This window comes from Sciurus carolinensis, chromosome 15 (assembly GCF_902686445.1).
Source record: "Sciurus carolinensis chromosome 15, mSciCar1.2, whole genome shotgun sequence".
NCBI classification, from domain to species: Eukaryota; Metazoa; Chordata; class Mammalia; order Rodentia; family Sciuridae; genus Sciurus; species Sciurus carolinensis.
In genome coordinates this window covers 24123864-24138258 of record NC_062227.1, presented here as the reverse complement: position 1 = coordinate 24138258, position 14395 = coordinate 24123864, and positions in this window count along the sequence as shown.

Below are 14395 nucleotides of genomic sequence, written 5' to 3'. Positions count from 1 at the left end.
TTATTGGGGATGTGCCTCTGAAGTGGATATTAGGACCCCCATACCTTCCTTTTTCTCTATTCCCCACCCAGCCAGGAGGAGAATGGGCTTGAAGCTTCCTCCCTAGTGTGTTCCAACCATGATGTTCCATCATAAGCCCAAAGCAAAGGTGCCAATTGGCCAGGGACTGAAACCCCCAAAGCTATGAACCAAAATAAAACTTTCCTCTCCCCCACACCCTGTACTGGGGATTGAACCCAGGGACATTCTACCACTGAGCTACATCCCCATACCTTTTTGTTTTGGTTTGGTTTTTTGAGATAGGGTCTCACTAAGTTGCCTGGGCTGACCTTGAACTTTCAATCCTCCTGTCTCAGCGTAGGATGTACATGTGTTGACCACATGTTCCTTTTCAGATTGAGACGTGGTTGGGGTGGAACCAACCACTTCAATGCTTGGGAATGAGTACATTTCAACCTGGAGTTTGGTGACTGTGGGGGCTTCTCAGCCTGTACTTCAGTCCTGGGAGCATAGCTAAAAATTGGGCCAACTCCTTGAGAAGGGGAAGCCCCTTGGGGCTTTTCCAGTCCCTGGGTATTAGCAGCTTTATTATTCCTTTATTCATTCCTAAAATAGGAAACTTCTTGCCAGCCTTGCAGGACTGCTGGATGAATAACCCCAAAGGAGCTATCAAGCATTTTTATGGTATTTTTTAGTTCTCTTAGGATACTTCCCCACAGTATTGAGACTTTAGCATTTATGATTCATTCCATATGAAAGTAAGGGACTGCCTGAATTTGGGTCTAAGATGGCAGTTGTTGTCTGTAAATTTCATTGATTTAGCATTGTTTGTTTAAAAAATAGCTTATTTAGATACATTTGCCTGATTAATATTTGTTGAACTCCCTTTACATTTGTCACTCTAATTCCCTCTTGAAGCTGAAGGAAAATTGTATTCCTTCCTATCTCACACTTTCCCTTGCTCTGGTCCAAGGGGAAAATAATTTGACTCTATTTGATCAGCTACTGGCCACCCGGGATTACTGATAGAATTTCCCATCGCCCCACCAGGCTCCCACCTCTCACCTTTGCCCTCATCCAAGTCCAAAGATCTGAGAATTGCGGGGAGGAATGTAAGAACCCATCTTTTGTCCAAGGGCGGTAGAAGATGGATACTCCAGCTCACACAGAGAATGAATTTGCATTTCCTCTGCTTTTTCATTCTGTTTGGGCCCTGGGTGGATTAGATGGTGCCCTCCCACATTGGTGAGGGCAGTCTTTATTATTCAGCCGACTGATTCAAATGCTAATCTCTTCTGGAAACAGCCTCAGAGACACACCCAGAAATAACATTTTACCAGCTATCTGGGCCTCCCTTAGCCCAGTCAAGTTGACATATAAAATTAACATCACAACTGGTGTGAGGCCTGAGAGGGCCTCCTAAGAGGGTTTGTGGTAGAAGGGCCCTCAGCTGACTGGGATGGCTCTTTCTAAGCAAATAAGCAGATCAAAAGCAAAACGATCAAACAGAGTCTTAACAAAGACTGCACCCGAATGTGGTGAAGTGTGAATTGTGGAAGCTCTGTTTATGTACCAACTCCTTGGGGAGTCAGGTACAAAGGCAAATTTTATTGCAGTAATAAAAAAAAATCCATTGATTTACACAGTTCTGGAAATGCATCCAGCCAGATGAAAGAACACAAACGAAACAAGAATTAACATGATTCTCCTCCTATCTCTTCCCTCCTCCTCCCCTCATGAATGTGGGTATTGGGAGGAAATAGGATTTGTGGAGAAGGCAGACAGCAGGGACAGTTATGGGGTGCTGCTTGTTCCTACCCTATGGAATTGTCCTGCTAGTCATCCACATGGACAGAGTGGCAGGAGGAAGCTCTCTACCAACTCTAGCCATCCCCATACTGGTCCTAGTCTATATTTTATTTTATTTATTTATTTATTTTTGCAGTGCTGGGGTTTGAACCCAGGGTCCTATGCTTGCAAGGCAGGCACTCTACCAACTGAGCTATATCCCCAGCCCCAGTCTATATTTTAAACAATGACTTGGATAAAGACATAAAAGTATAGAGTATAAATTTCTCCTCTCCCTGCCCTGCCTGGAGTCTAAATCTCATTCGTGTGTTTGGAGAAGTGGTTACATAATAGACTCTGATGCAAAGCAGAACTGATTTCAAAAAGCACCAGATACTTACATTCCCAGCCTTCCTTGCAGCTAGAGTGTGGGTACGTGACCTGGAGGCAGTCACTCAGATTCATGCACCATCACCCCCATACATACGCTGAACTAGAAAATGAGAATTTACAGAAGTGTCTGAGGCAGATCCATTCTGGTGGCAGAAATAGGCAGAGGCAGCAGCTCTGGGTTTCACAGAACACCACTAGAGGGTCTGTGTCCATGGTCCAGGGCCAGATACTGGGCAGGCAGTGCCATCCAGGAGCAGTGGCATCCTACACAGTTGGATTCTCTAGAATGGTTGGTGGTTCATCTTCCCTGCTGCTCATAACACCTTTTCCTGCCCCAGACAAGGTTCTGTGACCTTTCCAGTGAACTACTGAGCCACCCAAAATCTTCACCACCTTACTTCTCTGCTTATGTCAGCCAGAATTACTTTTGTTACTTGCTACTAAGAACATTGAGTAGTGGCATGCTTTTCAAATCTGCTGAGGGCATGAAGCTGAGAGGGAAGCAATCTACTGGAAGGCAGAGTCAAGATAGAAAAGATTGTCAAGGGCTAGAAAGGAAAGATACAAATAGAGATAAATGTATGTACTCAAAGTTGGCCTCAAAAGTTAACTCCGTGAGGTCAGATTTGATGAATATTATCTCCAACCTCAGTTGGAAAATACACAGACTTTTAAGAAACAAAGGGACCCCCCAGGGTTGATTTTAAATATTTTCTATCACATTGCTACTCAAATATAAACATAAAATTAGGTATAAACTCCTTATGATCGTGGCTCATTTACAGTTATAAAACCAAAACAAATTTACAAATTAATTACAAGCAGAACTACAAAAGCAATAACATTCAAATTAACATCATTAATTTAATGTGAGAAATGATGATGTTTTGCTGAAATTGGATCATTGCTCACCACATGGCTCTGGCACCAACTGCTAAGGCACAGGGGGTTTCTAAGAGGGGGCCGGCTTGTCTGCACCCCCTAAGCTAGGAATCCACTGAGCCCTGGGCACCCTCCCATCTATCACGCTTTGGCTTCCCCTTCATTTTCCGAGTCTTCTCTCTAGATATTTAGGCTTTTAGCTCATTGCTCTCACTTGCACCAAAATTCTATCTTCTGTGTCAACCCCTCCTAAACTGATCCTCAGCACTCTGGGAATGAAGTCACTAGTCCAGCATGAAGCTGATGCTGACCCTTGGTCAAATCAACTGGGGCCAGGAAGGAAAATCAAATCTGTTTTTCTTCTTTTCTTTTCTTTTTTTTTGACCTTGGGGTCCAAAGCAGGCTAGGCAAGCACCATACCACTGAGCTATATCCCCAACCCAGAAGATCAAATCTTGCTCAGGTGCTTCTTCCACAGTTAACATGGGGTTGGGGAGGGTACAGTGATTCTGGACAGAGAGTAATAGGACATGGCTTAGCCATAATACTATGGTACTAATGTCATGGAAATTCCTAGGCATTCACAGAAGGAGACAGGTGAGTACGTTCTTGGAAGCATTGTTTGTGGTGGCAGGCAGCACCCTGGTTTCCATCACTAGGAAAGGACTTCATGCCACAATTAGAACCAATGGAAGTTCATACTTCAATACCTATATGGGAGACCTCTTCAGGCGGCACTGCCCACTCCGGCTGCGGGCTCTCTTCACGGGGCGATCCAAGATGGCGGCCTAGAGGGAGACTGCACCCCCGGTCGCTCCAGAACCCAGGAGTTAAGAAGGGGAGGCATTGAGAGACTCGGACTGAAGTGGAGCCACGGGTGAGTCTGCCCACTGGGTAAAGCTCGGCCCAGGTGGCAGGCCCAGATAGAGGTGGCTTATCGGAGCCGGGCAGGGCAGCTAGAGTCATCCACAGGCAGTCCTGCGCACTCCGGCGGTGGGCCCCGCCCACACAGCCAGCTTCTCCAGGTTCTCGGAACGGAACTGGCCCGCTAGTGAGAGCCTGTCTGAACAGAGCACGCTCCGAGTCCCGGAGCTGCTGCAGTGCAGTGTACTCCTGCAAAGAACCAGCGGAGAGGCTCGATCTGCAGTCAGCCTCAGGGATAAGGACAGGGCAGCCGGAGACCTCTTCAGGCGGCTCTGCCCACTCCGGCTGCGGGCTCTCTTCACGGGGCGATCCAAGATGGCGGCCTAGAGGGAGACTGCACCCCCGGTCGCTCCAGAACCCAGGAGTTAAGAAGGGGAGGCATTGAGAGACTCGGACTGAAGTGGAGCCACGGGTGAGTCTGCCCACTGGGTAAAGCTCAGCCCGGGTGGCAGGCCCAGATAGAGGTGGCTTAGCAGAGCCGGGCAGGGCAGCTTGAGTCTTCCCAAGGTAGTCTTCCACACTCCGGCAGTGGGCTCTTCCCACACGGCCAGCTGCACGGTGCAGGCCCACAGTGAGAGCATTTCCGCACAGAGCCAGTTCCAAAACGTGGAACCAGTAGGGGGCTAGGGGCAGTATTCTTCGAATGAGCTGCTTTATCAGATTCCTCCAAGACATCAGGCTACTGAAGGCTGGGAGGTGATACACTGGAAATCTACTGGGACACTATAAGCCAATAGTGGAAAACTGCAATATCTCAGGGTCCCACTGACAACTGACCATTATGAGAAAACAAGGGAAGAAAATGTCCCAAACAAACCTAGATACTACATCAATAAAACCCAATGACAGCAGAGCAGAAGAAATGTCAGAAAGGGAGTTCAGAATGTACGTAATTAAAACGATCAGGGAAGCTAATGAGGAGATGAAAGAGCAAATGCAGGCATTGAAGGAGGAGATGAAAGAGCAAATGCAGGCATTAAATGATCGCACCAATCAACAGTTAAAAGACCAAATACGGGAAGCAAGAGATCATTTCAATAAAGAGTTAGAGATACTGAAAAAAAACCAAACTGAAATCCTTGAAATGAAGGAAACAATAAACCAAGTTAAAAACTCCATAGAAAGCATAACCAATAGGATAGAACACCTGGAAGACAGAACCTCAGACATTGAAGACAAAATATTAACCTTGAAAACAAAGTGGAACAAACAGAGAAGATGGTAAGAAATCATGAACAGAATCTCCAAGAACTATGGGATATCATGAAAAGGCCAAATTTGAGAATTATTGGGATTGAGGAAGGCTTAGAGAAACAAACCAAAGGAATGAACAATCTATTCAATGAAATAATAACAGAAAATTTCCCAAATCTGAAGAACGAAATGGAAAACCAAGTACAAGAGGCTTATAGAACTCCAAACATACAAAATTACAACAGACCCACACCAAGGCACATTATTATGAAAATACCTAACATACAAAATAAAGACAGAATTTTAAAGGCCGCGAGAGAAAAGAATCAAATTACATTCAGAGGGAAACCAATAAGAATATCAGCAGATTTTTCAATCCAGACCCTAAAAGCTAGAAGGGCCTGGAACAACATATACCAAGCCCTGAAAGAAAATGGATGCCAACCAAGAATCTTATACCCAGCAAAACTTACCTTCAAATTTGACGATGAAATAAGATCCTTCCATGATAAACAAAAGCTAAAGGAATTTACAAAAAGAAAGCCAGCATTACAGAACATTCTCAGCAAAATATTCCATGAGGAAGAGATGAAAAACAACGATGCAAATCAGCAACAGGAGGCGCTAGCCTAAAGGAATAGCCAAATAAAGGAGAAACCAAATCATGTCAAAAACAAATATGAGTCAATTGACTGGGAATACAAATCATATCACAATAATAACCCTGAATGTTAATGGCCTGAATTCATCAATCAAAAGACACAGACTGGCAGATTGGATTAAAAGAAAAATCCAACAATATGCTGCCTGCAAGAAACTCATCTCATAGAAAGAGACACCCATAGACTAAAGGTGAAAGGATGGGGAAAAACATACCATGCACACGGACACAGCAAAAAAGCTGGAGTATCCATCCTCATCTCAGATAATGTGGACTTCAAACCAAAACTAGTCAGAAGGGATAAAGAAGGACATTACATGCTGCTTAAGGGAAGCATAAATCAGCAAGACATAACAATCATAAATATCTATGCCCCGAACATTGGCTCATCCACGTACGTCAAACAAATCCTTCTCAATTCCAGAAATCAAATAGACCACAACACAATCATACTAGGCGATTTTAACACACCTCTCTCACCACTGGATAGATCGTCCAAACAAAAATTGAATAAAGAAACTATAGATCTCAACAACACAATCAGCAATTTAGACTTAACGGACATATATAGAATATACCATCCAACAAAGAATGAATACACTTTCTTCTCAGCAGCACATGGATCCTTCTCTAAAATAGACCATATTTTATGCCACAAAGCTACTGTTAGTAAATACAAGAAGATAGAGATACTACCTTGTACTCTATCAGATCATAATGGATTGAAATTAGAAATAAATGACAGAATAAAAAACAGAAACTTCTCCAATACCTGGAGACTAAATAATACACTATTATATGATGAATGGATAACAGAAGACATCAGGAGGGAAATAAAAAAATTCTTAGAAGTAAACGAGAACAAAGACACATCATATCAAAATCTCTGGGACACTATGAAAGCAGTACTTAGAGGAAGATTTATTTCATGGGGTGCATTCAAAAAAGAAGTAGAAATCAACAAATAAACGACTTAACACTACAGCTCAAAGCACTAGAAAAAGAAGAGCAGACCAATACCAAAAGTAGTAGAAGACAGGAAATAGTTAAAATCAGAGCCGAAATCAACGAAATCGAAACAAAAGAAACAATCGGAAAAATTAATAAAATAAATAGTTGGTTCTTTGAAAAAATAAATAAAATTGATAAACCCTTAGCCACACTAACAAAGAGAAAGAGGGAGAAAACTCAAATTACTAAAATTCGGAATGAACAAGGAAACATCACAACAGACACGAGTGAAATACAAACATAATTAGAAGCTATTTTGAAAATCTATACTCCAACAAAACAGAAAACCTTGAAGACATCAACAAATTTCTAGAGACATATGAACTACCTAAACTGAACGAGGAGGACATACACAACTTAAATAAACCAATTTCAAGCAATGAAATAGAAGAGGTCATCAAAAGCCTACCAACAAAGAAAAGTCCAGGACCAGATGGGTTCTCAGCCGAGTTCTATAAAACCTTTAAAGAAGAGCTCATTCCAATACTCCTCAAACTATTCCATGAAATAGAAGAGGAGGGAACCCTACCAAACTCGTTCTATGAAGCCAATATCACCCTGATACCTAAACCAGACAGAGACACATCGAGGAAGGAAAATTTCAGACCAATATCCTTAATGAACATCGATGCAAAAATTCTCAACAAAATTTTAGCAAATCGCATACAAATATATATTAAAAAGATAGTGCACCACGATCAAGTGGGTTTTATCCCAGGGATGCAAGGTTGGTTCAACATTCGGAAATCAATAAATGTCATTCACCATATCAACAGACTTAAAGTTAAGAATCATATGATTATTTCAATAGATGCAGAAAAAGCATTTGATAAAATACAGCATCCCTTCATGCTCAAAACACTAGAAAAAATTGGGGTAATGGGAACATTCCTAAACATTATAAAGGCCATCTACGCTAAGCCCATGGCTAATATCATTCTAAATGGTGAAAACTGAAAGCGTTCCCCCTAAAAACTGGAACAAGGCAGGGATGCCCTCTTTCACCGCTTCTATTCAACATCGTCCTTGAGACTCTAGCCAGAGCAATCAGACAAACCAAAGAAATTAAAGGGATACGAATAGGAAAAGAAGAACTCAAACTATCCCTGTTCGCTGATGACATGATTATATATTTAGAGGAACCTGGAAATTCCACCAGAAAACTTTTAGAACTCATAAGTGAATTCAGTAAAGTAGCAGGTTACAAGATCAATGCTCATAAATCCAATGCATTTTTATACATAAGTGATGAATCTTCAGAAAGAGAAATTAGGAAAACTACTCCATTCACAATAGCATCGAAAAAAATAAAATACTTGGGAATCAATCTCACAAAAGAGGTGAAAGACCTCTACAATGAGAACTACAGAACACTAAAGAAAGAAATTCAAGAAAACCTTAGAAGATGGAAAGATCTCCCATGTTCCTGGATAGGCAGAATTAATATCGTCAAAATGGCTATACTACCTAAAGTTCTATACAGATTCAATGCAATTCCAATTAAAATCCCAATGATGTACCTTGCAGAAATAGAGCAAGCAATTATGAAATTCATCTGGAAGAATAAAAAACCTAGAATAGCTAAAGCAATCCTCAGTAGCAAGAGCGAAGCAGGGGGTATTGCAATACCAGATCTTCAACTCTACTACAAAGCAATAGTAACAAAAACGGCATGGTATTGGTACCAAAATAGACAGGTAGATCAATGGTACAGAATAGAGGACATGGACACAAACCCAAATAAATACAATTTTCTCATACTAGACAAAGGTTCCAACAATATGCAATGGAGGAAAAGATAGCCTCTTCAACAATGGTGCTGGGGAAAACTGGAAAAACTATATGCAATAGAATGAAACTAAACCCCTATCTCTCACCCTACACAAAACTCAACTCAAAATGGATCAAGGACCTCGGAATCAGACCAGAGACCCTGCATCTTATAGAAGAAAAAGTAGGTCAAATCTTCAACTTGTTGGCTCAGGATCAGATTTCCTTAACAGGACTCCCATAGCACAAGAAATAAAGCAAGAATAAACAACTGGGATAGATTCAAACTAAAAAGCTTTCTCTCAGCAAAGGAAACTATCAGAAATGTGAAGAGAGAGCCTACAGAGTGGGAGAATATCTTTGCCAACCATACCTCAGATAGAGCGCTAATTTCCAGAATCTATAAAGAACTCAAAAAACTCTACACGAAGAATACAAATAATCCAATCAACAAATGGGCTAAGGAAATGAACAGACACTTCACAGAAGAAGATGTACAAGTAATCACCAGATATATGAAAAAATGTTCAACATCCCTAGTAATAAGGGAAATGCAAATCAAAACCACCCTAAGATTTCATCTCACCCCAATTAGAATGGCGATTATCAAGAATACAAGCAACAATAGGTGTTGGCGAGGATGTGGTGAAAAAGGAACACTCATACATTGCTGGTGGGTTGCAAATTAGTGCAACCACTCTGGAAAGCAGTGTGGAGATTCCTCAGAAAGCTTGGAATGGAAACACCATTTGACCCAGCTATCCCACTCCTTGGCCTATACCCAAAGGACTTAAAATCAGCATACTACAGAGATACAGCCACATCAATGTTCATTGCTGCTCAATTCACCATAGCCAGATTGTGGAACCAACCTAGATGCCCTTCAGTTGATGAATGGATAAAGAAACTGTGGCATATTTATACAATGGAATATTACTCCGCAATGAAGAATGATAAAATTATGGCATTTGTAGGCAAATGGTCGAAATTGGAGAATATCATGCTAAGTGAGATAAGCCAATTTCAAAAAACTAAAGGACAAATGATCTCGCTGATAAGCGGATGAGGACATATAATGGGGGTGGGAGGGGCTAGCATTAGGTTTAGGGTTAGGTTTAGAGTTAGGCTAAGGAGAGCAGTAAGAATGAAGGAAAGAAGGACTGTGTAGAGGGAAAAGAGGGGTGGGAGGGGTGGGAGGGGTGGGAGGGGTGGGGGGAGGGGAAAAATATAATAAACATCATTACCCTATGTAAACGTAAAAAAAATAAATAAATTAAAAAAAAAAAAAAAAATACCTATATGGACCTCAGAAACATGATAGGAAATAGAATGAGAACCAAAATGCTATTTACAAAAACTAAAACTGTCTACAAAAAACAACATGCATTTCACAAGAAGGCATGCAAATACAAAGATGCATTACAAAGATGCATATCAAATTTAAAAGTTTTAAATGTTTTCCTGTAGTGGTGAAGAAAGACTGTGAATATACTAATAAAAATGACTAATTTAAAAAACAAACTCAAACTGGGTACAGTGACACATGCAATCCCAGCAATGCAGGAGGTGAGGCAGGAGAGTCACAATTTCAAGGCTATCCTCTAGCAGGGCCCTAAGCTACTTGGACAGACTCTGTCTCAAAATAAAACATAAAAAGGACTGAGGATGTGACTCAGTCATTCAGCACCGCAGGGTTTGATCCTCGGTACCAAAAAATTTAAATTTAATTTGAAAAAGTAAAAACAAACTATTGAACTAACAAACAAGAGGCAAACTTTATATTAGCCAATGGTAATAATCTCCATGCTATCAGTACTTAAGCCAACCCTCTGTACTCAATCTGAAAGGTGAAAAATAAATGGATGAAAGAAGAAGAGGGGAGGAAAGGGTTGGGGGAGAAAGGAATTATACAGGTCTCTACATGAAAATTATAAAGATTCTTTTTAAATCTTACTTCATAGGATGGAAGAAAGTATTTCAAAAGTTGCAATTAGAAAATCCCAACTCTAAAAGGCAATAGGAATATTGTTTGGCACATAGTAAAGAATAGCTACAGGACTTCAGCAGTGCCTGCTAAAAGCCTGCCTTATGACCCAGAAATCTACATCTCAAAAAGGAACCCACCCATTACTCCAAGTTTGACTTCTCCCAATGCAAGCCTACCAAGTGTGGTTGGAACGTAATGAACAGGAAGCTATTCTTTGCTGCATAATAAGTTTGCACACAGCTTTATCTTTTCGAGCCAGAATAGGCTGCACTATTTCAGTTACATTTGAGAGAAATACCCTAGTCATGATTCATGAAAACATTTCATTAACTGATTATAGATCTTGTCGCTTCAGCAGGGGGACTGAGGAGTGCACTTCTGACCTAAAAATCCTTCTGCAGAGATTGAGTGACATACCAAGTGTTACAATTTCCCATTAAATTGCCAACAAGAGAGGCTAAGAAAGTGACATTTTTTTCTAACCAGGCATCAGTCATACATTAAATAAGGAGATGATATCCATAGTCATTTGGGGATATATGAAAATCTTTTAAGATTTTTGCAAAGAAGTTTTTAAAATAGTGACTTTGTGTACACAAGAACCAACACTAGTTGATTCTTCACTCCAAGACATAAAAATAAACTTGTTAGAGTTTGGCCATTGAATTGAGCTTTCACCTTAAATTAAATCACAGGAGGGAGATGCTTATTCCCAATATGCAAATATATTACACAGTGCCTCTCAGCTACATATAACAGTCAGCTGCTACCCTAAAGTTGATCTGCTTCCCAGTCCATCCTAAGTCATGTGGACCAATTTGTGAAAATACCTGTTGCATTATTCATGTTATAAATATTTTGCTGTTAACTATGTGCTCTCCCACTTCATAGCCCCTTTACAGTTAGGTGGAACCATTGTTTCTCAGGTCAAAAGGCTAAAGGTGTGGGTGACAAGTGTCACATTCGATCTAAAGTGTTTAAGACCTGAATTAATTCTTCACCCTCTTAACACCCTGCCCCCCCCACCACTACCGTGACCATGAATCTCCTAAGCTAGATGCTGCAGTACATGTTGGCCTGAATCTCTGAGGAACTATGAAAGAGCAAACTACCCCCGTCTGCATTAGATAAGTAGTCACAGAGAAAGTAATCTCTGCTCTATTAAGCCACTGAGATCTGGGGGTTACTTGACTACTGTGCATAACCTAGTCTATCCTGATTAATAGTCATATTAAATGACTTAATTACCAATAACTCAATTTATTATATCCTAGGAGGAGCAAAACTAAAACAAATTAAAAGATAACTGGAATCATAAAAATGAAGCCAGAATTTTTTAAACACAGTAGAAAAATTTCTTGAGCCCGTGTCATGTGATTAGGTGAAAAGCAAATCATACAGAGAGGAAGGGGTTCAAGTTCAAGGGGTTATCTCTGAGCTGGGCTAAGGCTTATAACAAGCCAAATTTGGAGAGACTGGTGCAAGAATGTAAGACTGTACTTTAAAATGGGCCTCAAATAGTCTAGAGACAGAGGAAAGAAACCTTCATTTAGGAAAATAATTGGAAGTTGGAGAATATCATGCTAAGTGAGATAAACCAATCCCCCAAAACCAAAGGCCGAATGATCTCTTTGATAAGTGGATGATGACACATAATGGGGGGTGGGAGGGAGGCAAGAATGGAGGAAGGATGGATTGTATAGAGGAAAAAGAGGGGTGGGAGGGGTGGGGGAAGGAAAAATAACAGAATGAGACAGACATCTTTGCCCTATGTACATGTATGATTACACAAATGGTGCAACTCTACTTCGTGTACAACCAGAGAAACAACAGTTGTACCCTATTTGTGTACAATGAATAGAAATAAACAAATTCTTTAAAAAAGGAAAATAAAATTTGAAAATATTTTAATACTTGATGGGAGATCCACTGAAATCAAGTGAAGGAGTTTGTACTTATATTAAAGGCAATTGGGAATAACTTGGGCTTTTCAGAGTGATCCTGTACAGAATGATCCTGAACATTTTCCTATTTCAGTTGTAGGTGAAAATGACTTTCAGAATACTAACTGACATCAGTGTTCAGGGTGGATTTGAGAGGTGGACTGAGTAGAAATGAGAGGTTAGTGACGTGTCTGCAGGTGGAAGGTTCATTGGGGTCATGGTCATGAGAACGCAAGGAAAGAACATGGGCATGGGAAGCACTCGGAAGGACACACTACATACAGATACTTCAGGTGTACATCTCTACTTTAAAAATCCAAACTCCAAAACCTCCCAAACTCCCACATGATGCCGCAAGTGGAAAATTCAACACCTAACCTCATGCAACAGGTCAGTCAAAATGCAGGTACACTAAAAAATATGCACAAAATGGTCTTCAGGCTGTGTATATGAGAAACATAAATAAAGTTGGTGTCTAGACTTCAGCCCTGACCAATTATGTATATGCAAATATTTCAAAATCTGAAAAAGTCTGAAATCTGAAACATTTCTGGTCCCAAGCATTTCGAATAAGGGATGCCCAACATGTAGTGAGTAGATGCAGAGAAGGGTGACTCATTCATTCCTGCATTTATTCATGCATTCAGCAAATACATGTTATGTACTGGCAACATAGCAGACACTGTTCTTGGCTCCTGGAATGCTCTCTGGGAGTCCCGACTCTCACGGAACTTAAGATTTCATCTAACTCCAATTAGAATGGCTATTATCAAGAACACAAGCAGTAATAAGTGTTGGCGTGGATGTGAGGGAAAAAGGCACACTTCTACATTGCTGGTGGAGTTGCAAATCGGTGCAGCCACTCTGGAAAGTAGTATGGAGGTTCCTCAGAAAACTTAGAATGGAACCACCATTTGACCCAGCTAGCCCACTCTTTGGTTTATACCCAAAGGACTTAAAATCAGCATAATACAGTGATGCAGCCACATCAATGTTCATAGCAGTTCAATCACAATAGCTAGATTGTGGAACCAACCAAGATGTCCTTCAATTAATGAATGGATAAAGAAACTGTGGTATATATACACAATGAAATATTACTCAGTCATAAAGAAGAATAAAATTATGGCATTTGCTGGTAAATGGATGAAGTTGGAAAATATCATGCTAAGTGAAGTAGGTCAGTCCCAAAAAACCAAAGGCCTAATGTTTTCTCTGATAACAAGATAAGTGGATGATGATACATAATGAGGCAGGAATGGAGGAACTTTGGATGGTGTAGAGGAAAATGGGGCAGGAGGGGGTGGAGGAAGAAAAGACAGTAGAATGAAACAGACATTATTACCCTATTCATATGTATGATTACATGAATGGTGTGAATCTACATTGTGTACAACCATAGAAATGAAAAGTTGTACTCCATTTGTGTATAATGAATCAAAATGCAGTCTGTAAAAATTTTTAAAAATTTAATTAAAAAATACCAATATGATGAGACAGATTATAAGCAAATTAGATACAATAGGTTACATCAGGTGAAGAAAAGAGAACTGGATCAGGGGAGAGAGGGTTGGGGGGATGGGCATTGCTGTCTTAGAGCGGACACAAGGCCACACTGAGAAGACTACGGTAGAGCAAATGAGGACGACACCATGCGAACTTCTGGAGAAGAGCACTGAGAAAGGAGCATGGAAACTACAAACACAGGGAGTAGGATGTGTGAAACATCCTCTCCCAGCAAGGAAACCACTGTCACTGGAGAAGAATGAGCAAGGGTGAGCTTACAGGGGCTGCAATGGAGAGAGGTAGAAAGGGGTCAAATCATACTTATCAGAATGAAAA